A 13,299-nucleotide genomic window follows, 5' to 3' on the forward strand; every position below is an offset into this window, starting at 1 on the left:
CAGCAAACATGCATTAAAGTGAATATAGTGCCACTCAGAAACGTATAGGAGTGAACATGCATTAAAGTGATTATAGTGACATTCACAATTGTGTAGGAGCGAACTTGCATTAAAGTGACTATAGTGACATTCACAAATGTGAAGGAGTGAACATGCATTAAAGTGACTATCGTGACACTGACACATGTGTAGCAGTGAACATGCATTAACGTGACTATAGTGGCACTCAGATACGTGTAGGAGTGAACATGTATTAAAGTGACTATATTGACACTCAAAATGTGTAACAGTCAACAGGCATTACAGCGACAATAAAGATACTCAGAAATGTGTATGGGTGAACATGCATTAAAAAGACTATGGTCACACTCATACATGTGTAGCAGTAAAGATGCATTAAAATGAATTTTATGACACTCACAAATGTGTAACAGTAAGTATGCATTAAAGTGACTTTAGTGACACTCAGAAATATGAAACAGCGAGAATGCATTAAAGTGACTATATAGTGACACTCACAAACGTGTAGCAGTGAACATGCATTAAAGGAACTCTAGTGACAATCAGAAACGTATAGGAGTGAACATGCATTAAAGTGACTATGGTGACACTGACACATGTGTAGGAGTGAACATATATTAAAGTGACTACAGTGACACTCAGAAACGTGTTGGAGTGAACATGCATTAAAGTGACTACAGTGACACTCACAAATGGGTAACAATGAACATGCATTCAATTTACCATAGTGACACTCAGAAATGTGTAACAGTGAGCGTGCATTAAAGTAACTATCGTGACACTCACAAATATGTAAGAGTGAACATGCATTAAAGTGACTATGGTGACACTCGCAAATGAATAGGAGTGAACATGCATTAAAGTGACTATAGTGACACTCAGAAATATGTAAGAGGCAAGATGCATTAAGATGACTATAGTGACACTCAGAAACGCGTAGCAGTGAACATGCATTAAAGTGACTATAGTGACACTGAGAAATGTGTAACAGTGAACATGCATTAAAGTGACTATAGTGACTCTCAGAAATATGTAAGAGGCAAGATGCATTAAAGTAACTATAGTGACACTCAGAAACGCGTAGCAGTGGACATGCATTAAATTGCCTAAAGTGACACTCAGAAATCTGTAGGAGTGAACACGCGTTAAAGTGAATATAGTGACACTCAGAAATGTGTAGGAGTGAACACGAATTTAAGTGACTTTAGTAACCTCAGAAATGTGTAGCAGTAAAGATGCACTAAAATGAATTTAGTGACACTCAGAAACGTGTAGGAGTGAACATGCATTCAAATGACTATAGTAAAACTCAGAAATGTGTAGGAGTGAACATGCATTAAAGTGACTATATTGACACTCATGAATGTGTAGGAGTGAACATGCATTAAAATGGCTATAGTGACGCTCAGAAATGTGTAGGAGTGAACATGCATTAAAGTGACTATATTGACACTTAGAAATGTGTAGAAGTGAACATGCATTAAAGCGACTATAACGACACTCAGAAACGTGTAACAATGAACAGGCTTTCAAGTGACTATAATGACACTCAGAAATGTGTAGGAGTGAGCATGCATTAAAGTGACCAGAGTGACACTCACAAATATGAAGGAGCTGAACATGCATTAAAGTGACTAGAATGACACTCACAAATGTGTAGGAGCGAACATGGATTAAAGTGACTATAGTGACACTTAGAAATGTGTAACGGTGAACAGGCATTAAAGTGGCTATATTGAATTTCAGAAATGTGTAGCAGTGAACATGCATTAAAGCGACTATAGCGACACTCATGAACGTGTAGCAGTGAACATTCATTAAAGTGTCTGTAGTGACACTCAGAAATGTGTAGAAGTGAACATGCATTAGAGTGACTATAGTGACACTCAGAAAAGTGTAGAAGTGAACATTCATTAAAGTGACTATAGTGACACTCACAAATGTAAAAATAGTGAACATTCATTAAAGTGACTATAGTGACAATGAGAAATGTAAAAACAGTGAACATACATTAAAGTGACTATATTGATACTCAGAAATGTGTAACAGTGAGCGTGCATCAAATTGACTATAGTGACACTTACAAATGTAAAAACAGTGAACATGCATTAAAGTGACGATAGTGACACTCAGAAACGTGTAACAGTGAACAGGCTTTCAAGTGACTATAAAGACACTCAGAAATGTGTAGGAGTGAATGCAACTAGAGTGATACAAATGTGTAACAGTGAACATGCATTAAAGTGACTATAGTGCCACTCAGAAATGTAAAAACAGTGAACATACATTAAAGTGACACTTATAATTGTGTAACAGTGAACAGACATTAAGGTGACTATGCATCCTCAGAATACATAAGCTTTATGGAAGTATGCAGCTTAAAGTATGGGGACTATTTATGGATCCAGCAACTAATGAGGAACACTAGCTATCTATGCTATTGTAAATGGTTCTGTTGATGAGGAGGGGGAGGAGGTTAATTATCTGGACAACATTTATTTCATATCACTACAGAGGAAGTTTGGGTGGCAATATAATACATTTATAGGTAATTACATATGGAAATAACTTGTATGCATGTTCAAAGTGCATACAACCTAACTGGTACCTGTTGGTCATATATACATACAGCCTAACTGGTACCTGTTGGTCATATATACATACAGCCTAACTGGTACCTGTTGGTCATATATACATACAGCCTAACTGGTACCTGTTGGTCATATATACATACAACTGGATCCTTATATTCGAGACCAATTGTCCAGGTAGGCATAATTCTGAACCTTTGAAGTTTAAGTAAGAATTAAGATATCTGCATGTGAGGAATGGAACTATGTACGTTTTGAAATTGTACAATGTACAAGGTTAATTGAAATTTATGCATTTGAACATTTATGGTGCATATTTAAGAGTGGCAATCAACACTGTTAAGTAGATTTGCACATGAAAATGTGATAGCAGCTATTGATTCAATGCAGCATTATGGCACTCAAGGTCTCAGCCAAACATAGCGAATAAAAAGGAATATTGTTCACGTCAGACGTCATTTTCATATTTTCTTACGTCTAGTTTATTAAGACATATTAAAAAATACATTTCATACCTTTAACATATTTAATTTCAAACAGATCAATCTCTAATAATTTCAGATCGCTTATTCGGTAGACAGAGTAGGTCATATAACATGTACTTCATTTCTATTATCTCATTTAATAGCATATAATCGGTAGAGAGAATAACATGTACTTCATTTCTATTCTCTCATTTAATAGCATATAATCGGTAGAGAGAATAACATGTACTTCATTTCTATTCTCTCATTTAATAGCATATAATCGGTAGAGAGAATAACATGTACTTCATTTCTATTCTCTCATTTAATAGCATATAATCGGTAGAGAAAATAGGTCGTGTAATATGTACTTAATCTCTCATTTTTGTTCTCTCATTTAATATTATATAATCGATAGACAGAGCCGGCCGTTCTTGATCTCTTCTCTCATTTATAAATATATAATCGGTGGACAGAGGTCATATAATATGTACTTCATCTCTATTATCTCATTTAAAACGTTATAATCGGTAGATAGAGGCGGTCGTACTTCATTTCTCTACTCTCATTTAATAATATAGAATCGGTAGAGAGAATCGGTCGTGTATTATGTACTTAGAAAAAAACAACATAGCCAGTGATCTGCAGATGTATAATGGTCAGGGTAACCAGATCTGCCGGCGCATTAAGCAACAGCATATTTAGATCAACGCAGTTTGCATTTGGACCCGACTTACACATTCGGCACAGATACCAACCTTTATGGGGTTCTTCCTCCACCATTAATACTGGCCGCCATGTATAGCCTATCGTGTGCTGAAAAATGGCGTTAAACCCCACAACAACAACAACAACCAACCTTTATGACCACGTGACCTTAATATACAGGTATTCATGTTATCATTGATCTATAAATGGAACTCGGTCTATGCACAGTTGGCTGCTAAATTAAAGAGACCAATACAGCAGGTTAGCCAATAGGACAAATTTCAAAACTGACAGCATGAAAAACACTGACGATTACTGAAAATACTGAAGATTACATAAATATTAAAGATTACAATTAGCAATGGCTTCATGACCATTCAAACATTAACAATCAACAAAGATCGCTTGTTCAACTCTCCCTTTACAACGGAGAAACAACATTAAGGAATATTACATTTTTTAAAAATATATTTTCTTTTGTATCACGTGTCAGACTTGATTGTATCTCGGGTCATTTATTTATTTATTTATTTATTTTAAGCATACCATTTTAACATTATACATTTACTCCTTCTACCGTAACGTACATCTACAGTATTCTATCAGAGAATAATAGATCACTAACGATAGCAATATTAATGTAGTAAAAGGAGAGTATGAGCTCGCTGTACGTTTCGTCAAGGTCTCTCCTCTCGTTTTCCAATATTATGAAAGAGAAGACGTCGATCCCTTCCCTTAGGAAATTATGACACCACCATCAGCTCACATCAGAGGAAACGAATTTTATCTGCAAATTTATTTTAATCAGAAAAAACTGATTGAAACCATTGAGAAAATGCAGAATGTGAGCCCAGTACTCTTATTTTACCATACTACCAACTACAGTTGCCTATATTCTTGCTGACACAAAAATGGTTCCAGATAGTAGTAAATTATATAATGATTTTACACAAGAATTAAGATAGATGGTGGTAATATGTTGATTTTGCATAGAAATGTTTGCTTATCCGGAGGATCATGATGCTTATATAATGATTTTACACAAAAGAGCCGCCGTGTCTGTCTAACTGACGAAATTATGAATAATAATTTACTTAAAACCCTCCTGAAACGTAAGCTGAAACGTAAATCAGCATAATGGTACTTGATTATGCCAACAAAAGTATATTATATGGACATTATTGAGCTTGTCATTGGACATTAGAATGAGAGAATAATACATGCAGAAACGTTATCGGCCGCGATATCCTCATCAGAAATATCGACAGTTTCAGATAACACTTACATGGCACCATATTATACAATAATACGATTATGCTTCAGAAATTCAAATGTCCCTTTATGAGAGACATCTGCAAGCTGTCTGATTATTATTTGCCGCAAATATTGTCCGCCTTGGAAGCATCAGTTATAGCATTCCATGGCCTACGTGTAGACACGAATTTTCGCAAGTGCTCGCTGGATAAATTCAGATTTTCTACCGAGTATGGCAAAACATTTCATAACGTAGACTTCGACCAATGTGAGAAAGATCCTATCGCGATACGTAGACTTCGACCGATGTGAGAAAGATCCTATCGCGATACGTAGACTTCGACCGATGTGAGAACGATCCTATCGCGATACGTCTCATAGGCTTCTTTGTTGACTACGATGAAGTAAAATTATCATTGTTTCTAAAACAAACTATCTTCATAAAGAATATGGCTGTGTTATCATGAGCGTCCAAAACCAACCAGGCTGTATGGTTTCCGCATCAGATGATATCACTAGAATGTATCCTGAGGGAAAGAGAGACACCGTGTTACCATATAAAATATCTAAGAGCTTTCATAGTGATAGTGCGCGCGTGCCAGACAATTATGAAGCAACCAGATATGCCATATCAAATTTGGACAGATTGTATTTGAATCAGAGAAAAAAAACAAAATGCTCACAATACTTTCACATCAAGTTGTATTGGTAATAATGTGAATTCATTTAAGGACATTTGGAATCATAGCTACTTGGAATTACTGTAAATTCATTTTAGGCTACATTTTGATTATATCGCCCTGATTTATAAGTACATTATAAGTACAATTTTGACTCAATCAGAATCATGGCCGCCTTAGAACGTATGTAATGCCAACATAAAGTTCCAATAATAGGCTATAAACCAAAACATGTCAGCTGGCTGGTACAGGACTTCAAGTTGTATACTATTTCTTACAGGTTTGCTAAAGACACTCTCCAAAAAAGGAACATTTAGATTAATTTTATTTTCAGGACATGAGTTCTGAAACGCCAAGCTGACCTAATCTCTGATTAGTTAGTGCAAAATAGCTGATCGCATTTACGAGCTGCGATTATTCTAGAAATCATTGCGACTCTCTTTGAATTACGTCTTACCTTTGTATATAAGAGTTGAATTACAGAGAGTTAATCATTCCTAGTATTTATATCAGTCTTGGAAGGATATATAGTTGTGTTGCTTGAGGGATTCATTTATTTCATTATATCATTATTTGGAATTATAAAATGTTCAGATTACTTTCACATCAAGTTATATTGAAATTACTGTGAATTCATTTAAGGACATTTTGAATCATAGCTACTTGGAATTATTGTTAATTCATTTTAGGCTATATTTGGATTATATCGAACTGATTTATAAGTACATTAGATGACACCATTTGAAATACCACTGGAACTCATTTGCATTACTTGATAATTTTGGACTTGATATAACAATTTTACAATTTTATTCACCATACTGAAATTTATTTTTAAGTTTCACTTTATATTTTAGAAAATTAAATTATATTTTCAATTTTACAAAACTTGTCTCTTCTCATTCCTTTTTGATTACGTAGTTTGTGATCATAAAGTCGTAACAATGAATCAATCTGGAACTAGTAGAGATAGATCGATAAGGACGTTTACTTACCGAATCATAGAGCTTTTTGTCTTGAAGAGAACATCTGACAGCAGATAAAGAATGGCTGGAGTATATTTAAGATGGCGCGGTATCAACTTAATAATCAGACCTTCGAGGACATCAACAACTATCTGCCTGCTGTCAGCACAATCGTGAATTTAAATTCTGTGACTAATGACCACAGCAGAAATTCGGCAACAAATATGTTTTTGTTACAAGGATTGGAGAAATGGCATCCCCACCGCCGCATGCTTAATTTCAGCGGCATCTACTGCTAATCATACTAATAATGCAGAATACATTGTTAGAAGCAATGTTGCTGCACGAAGACCTGTTTTGTTCAGTTCTGGTTTTGCAATCAGGCGCTATCTGTCCGACGGCCACCATGAAGTTTGCAAGATACTATGATGCCATTGAGTTAAATTTTGGGTTTTGCCGCGACAATGGCACATTATTTACAGGCGTCAAGCACACGCATATTTATTTGACCCTGTATATTATAAGCATCATGCAGCCGGTGTTGCTGACGGTCAACATTTTCTTAATAAGTTATCACTTTGGATGCCCGCTATCATGCCTTATATTTATCATGAGCTGGAATTAGATGACCTTATGTTCTCATTCAACAAACAACTGCAGATGTGCGTCAATAGAAGCGTCACGTATGTGGCAGTGCAATTTTCAATAACGCGGAGAACAGCTATCCAGCATAGTTTTATACCGTTTCAGACAGCATACCGAGATGACGCATACCAACTGCAAAATAGACAGGTATTAGACAACTTAGGTTTGAGCATCAGTGGACAATATCCCTAGTGTGAACTCGAATATTTTTTATACATCTTCATCCGCTCATCGATAAAAATAATTATACGCAAGCGAAGTTTAAGAATCAAGGCGGAGTCTTACGACTTCTTTCTTTAAAGGAACTTGTTGGTATAGGTGCGCTGTTGCCACATTTCATAATAAAGTGTTAAGGCGCGGCGTAGAAAATGAAAAACAAACGCGATGTTTGCATTATCCTGGAACACAACGCAGCTAAGTAATTATCACACTGACAAGAAACAGAGCAAGGAAATAAAACAAATTAAGCGCGATGAGAATTGCGTTATCAACATAGAAAATTATTTTGATGGTTCTTTAACACATTTATCCGCCATAGGTAACAAACCAAATTGAATCGACTATTTGGACTAGTGTGGTCTACCTCCATCCTAGGCCATCAAAAAGTATTTCTCAGGGGACAAGTGGTGTTTATAATCACAAATCAAGCATGCGTATAGTTCAATAATTTGCCCCTTCTGTATTTACTTTATTAGATCACATGTCAAGAAAAATCTGCCTTGGACATGTTACTCAAATTTAAAGCAATGGCAACTTTAGACAACGTCACGTTAGTTTTGAACAAGCTTAGTAAGCAGTCTGTCATGTAATAATGATTGGTCCTCCATCATAGGTCAATAAGTTTTGTCTAAACTTCAGAATATAAGGATAGCATGCGACGAGATTACCGAGAGCTTCAAAGAAACTATCTCAAACTAAGAACAATCGTCTCATGGTGAAATTAATATGTGCTCAGTGTGGGAAAAATCCCATTTTGTCAGAACCATCTTTGTCGTCGATTGTCTTAACATGATACAGTCGTCCTTGATACATAATGTTAGCAAACGTTTTATTTGTTTTGAGTTTTCTGTTGCCCTACTTGGATGATAAATCTGTTCAAGGTAATTAGACAGCTGGCCACTGTACTAGGTGCAAGCGACGCCTTTGCTCTTCATGCTCTCATCCATAAACCTTCTAAGCGTACATGTGATTGGATTCTGTCGTGGCATAAATAATTCGGCCCATATAATCCTTTGAACAAACAACTTGATGCAAATAATCAGCCACGAACCATTCAACCAAGTAGACGCTAATGGCATTTACTTCAGAGACCGTAAAAAAGAAAACCAAATATACAATGCAGTAAAATTATGTTAGATGAGCTAGCAGCATTAAAGCCAACAGAAGAGACAGACAGACAGACAGTGACAGAGAAAGAGAAAGAGAGCTTTTCTCAGAGGCGCTATAAGCTTGATTTAGAAATAGTCGAAGCCATAAAACCAAACGCTAACAAAAGAGAACGTCGTCTAAACGGTGGCCTGTCATTAGGCGACGTGCTACCAAACGAATTACAACAACCAGCAGGAAGATGTTTTCCTTGGCATAGAGTTAATGTTGATGGTGTTATGTATATTTGATTTAATGATATCTGATTTAATTGTTTGTAAGTTTTAAAATCTTTTTATTTTTCATTATATGTCAAAATAATGTGGTTATGTTTTTTTAGGAACTTACACTTCTCTTTAGAAAATAGTTTGACCTTGACTGTTTGTTATAGTAAACTGCAGGTGTTGAAATAGATCCTGACCTTGATTAAAAATTAGTATCAACCACGTAAATAAGTTCTATTTTTATTTTAAAATGATTGGTTGTTCTTGGGGGTATGATGTGACTGCTGATTTAAGATGTAAACACTTTTTTAAAATTTTATTTCTTAGAGTAAAATGATTAGGTGTTATCAAGGACATACAGGGGCTACGTGATTTTTTAAAAAAAAAAATATGTAACCATTTACACGTGATCCCTATCCGGGACGTAAAATCTATTTTGTTTTGAACCATCGTATTAGAGAAGTAAACACTGTTGGGCTTTTTCTTTACACTGGAAGGTGTTGTGTCGTTTGGAGTTATTTCAAATTACTTCGATTCAAAAGGATTAATTATTTTTTCCTGGAAAACACGTGCTCATATGAAATTCTTGAACAAAGATAGCTTTTATAAAAATGTTGTCAGATTTCCAAAAGCCGGAGTGATACTTCTTGTTTCTACAAGAAAATGTAGACTTCAACACAACAGGTTACAGAATACATCATCGTCTTCCATCTTGGATTCTTCGTCGGGACTCCAACTTGACATCATTATAACATTTTATTAATAGGACTTCTAAAATTTTATTTCTGGATTATTCTTGGATTATTTTTTGGATTGGATTCTATAAAATCGTAAGTTCATATTTTTTCATTTTTATAGCATTCTTCAAGGGAAATAAATGGTTATATTTTTCAAAGCTTGTTGTTTTCACTCTTTCTTGTTTTCCTGTTTTTTACAACCTAAACGCGAAACATAAGAATGGTGTTGATGATATTTGGTCTTCAGATTTAATCGACATGAAAGAACATTCTAAAAACAACAAAGGAGTCAGCTACTTGCTAAATTTTACTTATGTCTTCAGTTGGTATTCGTGGAGTTTGCCACTAAAAATAAAACAAGCGCTGCAATCAGAGATGTGTTGGAATATTTCTCACATAGACTGGCAAAGTTCTGGGTAGATCAAAAGGCCAATATATAATGATACTTTTGCGACTTGGCTTGAGGAAACGGATTCTATTAGTATCATACATTTAATAAAGGTAAAACAGTTGTCGATGAAGATTTATTATGACATTAAAGAATGTTATGTTGAATGCATTTCATAAATAATAAAAGAAACAAAAAAATATCCGAGTCCATTGCAGTCGTTAGTGGACAAATAATATAATACGGAATATACGAGTATTGGGATGACGAAAGCTTAAGGTAGTATGAAAAAAATTCATTACGACGTAGCATACGAATTATTCTTCATGGGAAGTATATTGTAAGGGACCGAGTTATAATTAGCAGTATTAAAAAAGCATTCGCGAAAGGGCATGCGTTAGAATGAACCAACGAAATAGTTGCTGTGTCAGACATACTAAATACGATTAACATGAGATGCAAGATAGCAGGCCTTAGTGACGAACCTATCTCCGATATGAATGATAACAGGCCTTAGTAACGAACCATTTAATAAGCAAGAATTATCCGCAACATCTCTTTGATATACATGCAAGTAATAATGAGGCCTGCACTCACTCTGCAAACAAAATTATATATTTTTGACGTATTGTTATCTGCAGGGAGGTACTGAGAAATAATTCTTCCAACACATTTTTCTGGCTTTAGGCTTGCTCGTCCTCTTGTCTTGCATACTTAGCATAATTAAACAAATTGGCAGACGTCAGAGGTATTGACAAACTTGAGGAATTTAGCAAATATTTCTTTAAATTTGCCATTTCCTCATATGGCAATCTATTTCTGATATGATACTTTGTGGTTTATCGTTGCGTCTGGCATTAATTATAATGCAGATAAGCGTTCTCAACATAAGTCTATTCGTCGTGGTCACGAACAATCGCAGCTTCTCTCTCTCGTGTATGTCTTACATTGTTTATAAAACGAAGTTATATATTATGTCAGATACTTTTGTTTGTTTCTACTTGGAATAGCCAGACATACTGCTTAATACTATCGCGAAACGACATAGAGGTCATGGTATGAAAATTCATCTCTATGTTACCGCGGTGCCACCAGCAGAAAATCTTGAAATAGAGCTGTCTCAAAATCTAATGGTACAGCACATGAGATATCCCACAAACATTTTGATTTCAGAAAGTCTGCGATTCATACGGTTAGGTCTTTGACTGATATGACCACAATTTGTTGATGCATCACATCGCGTCCTGTATCAAGATAAATTATTTGCTAGCGGCTCAAAGGAATTATCAGAGAGAAACAATCTGCTTTTCATATACCATGAGCACAGACATGAGCTTCGTTCTGAGTCAGCAGGCATTCGCCGGCTATGACAAGAAATTTGTTATGCGACGCGCAAGCTGCCTCCAAATTACATTTTTGGTACGACAGCCGAGTCAGCTATAAGAAATTTTTTGTCTGATTAGCTGCATTTGTATCGTGGTATAAAACGTTCTGTTGGCATCAGAGTGGTGTTTACAAAAATAGATGATACTAAAACTGACGTGCATTTTATTTCTAAGCGAGTGAGAGCGTTTGGCAAGGAAACACCTGGTCTCAGAAAAGTTTAGCCAATGCATCAACAAGTGTTGTAAACATGTCAAAATACAATCCACTGCGTGGTCGATCTTTTTTGGAATTACCTACCAAAGTCAACTGCAAAGTTGTATTAACGATTAACGGGCAGAATAATGACAAATGTTTCATATGGGCCGTGCTGTAGGCGTTATACCCTGTAACAAAGAATGAAAAACATTCCAAAATTTGAACGACTGAATAATATTTCAGTGACTGTTTTTGTTGCCGTTGACAACGCAAGTATTTATATCCTGCATATTTCCTCCGTAACATCTGAGCGATAAATTGAATTCATGACTACCTCATCTATCATTGGTTTGGTTAAAATCGTTATATAATCACCACCAACCGCCATTATCTGCCACCATGCTTGTGAAAACAATGCTATAGGCAACTTTAATCAAGTAGTATAGCAAAAGGAGAGTATTACATCATACGTTCTTCCATGGTCCCTCTGATTTGTTTTCTGGTAACAAAAGTTTTCAGACAAATTTCGTTCCCTCTGATGTGAGGTGATGGCGGTGCCGTCATTTTCTGCTACTCTCTTAGCTTATATTGGAAGAATCGGATGAGCTTATACTCTCCTTTACTATATTACTTAATTTTTTTCGCAAATCTCTCTCTCTCTCTCTCTCTCTCTCTTCATGAAGTACTGAATCACATAATTTATCTTCATCCCCTCTACCTAACCTCAAAATTCTTCATGACTTATAAGTTATTTACAACTTTTTGTATTGCCAAATATGTACAGCATTCCCTATAAATAATAATAATAATAATAATAGTAATAATAATTGGCTCAATGTGTTTTTCAGAACGAGGCTGTCTGGTCACTGCTAATCTATTTGACTGTATCAGTCTGAACATAACCCGTGTAATAAGGCAACCACAAGGATATGGGCAGAGAAGCAAACATATTTTTCCACCGACTCGGCATTGTAAACATAATGAGCAGTCAACATTATTATTATTATTATTATTATTATTATTATTATTATTTTACTATGCCTTAAATCTGCCACAAAAAGTGTACAATGCATCTTACAAACGCTAAAAATTAACACTCTAGCACCAAACTGTACCATCTGCAGATTTGTCGAATACCTCTAAATTAGATTGTCATTTATAGTTCATTTTTATCGTCGGAAACGTTTTAACCTGTCAACTGGACACAGAAGCTACGGTAGTAGTTTAACGGTCTTTCCATATAGATTCGTAAACAATTAATCTTCACAGAACCTACCAATTTTTCATGTTACTTTAAATGTAATGTTTTCATCGTACTTTACTTACCATTTTCAGTCAATCAGTCGTCGCTAGATGTGTGCGGTTTCGAAGTCATTCTAGGATGGTTATTAGTAGATGAGGAAGTTAGGTGAGTAAGGATTCAAAGGTACGGCGACGGTATGTATATATTTAATCTAAATAGGCCCTAATAGGCAATATGTACACCGCAATGAGTAAAGTCCTTACCATGTTATCATTTATAACCTCCGATGCAATTATCTCCTCTATTAGATATCGCTGTATTTCACGAGGAACAGTGACACTACATTTTCACTTGTAGCACATAATTGCAAAGATAAGAAAAGTGACAAACGGGTCCAGTACTTAAAAACAGATATTATATGTTTTAACTGAAG

At 35.4% G+C, this 13,299-nt stretch overlaps 1 protein-coding gene across 1 annotated transcript in view; it reads right to left on the reverse strand.

The window, feature by feature from the left end:
• The window catches only part of LOC149797700 (heat shock 70 kDa protein 12A-like), a 32,553-nt gene extending 19,490 nt beyond the window's left edge, over positions 1-13,063 (reverse strand). The window contains exon 1 of the mRNA XM_089960466.1: positions 12,950-13,063. The gene's annotated coding sequence lies outside the window, so the exon portion shown is untranslated. The remainder of the gene's footprint in view (positions 1-12,949) is intronic.
• Positions 13,064-13,299: the final 236 nt, after the last annotated feature.

Source organism: Sinohyriopsis cumingii, chromosome 6 (genome assembly GCF_028554795.1).
Source record: "Sinohyriopsis cumingii isolate HCF-2022 chromosome 6, ASM2855479v2, whole genome shotgun sequence".
NCBI classification, from domain to species: Eukaryota; Metazoa; Mollusca; class Bivalvia; order Unionida; family Unionidae; genus Sinohyriopsis; species Sinohyriopsis cumingii.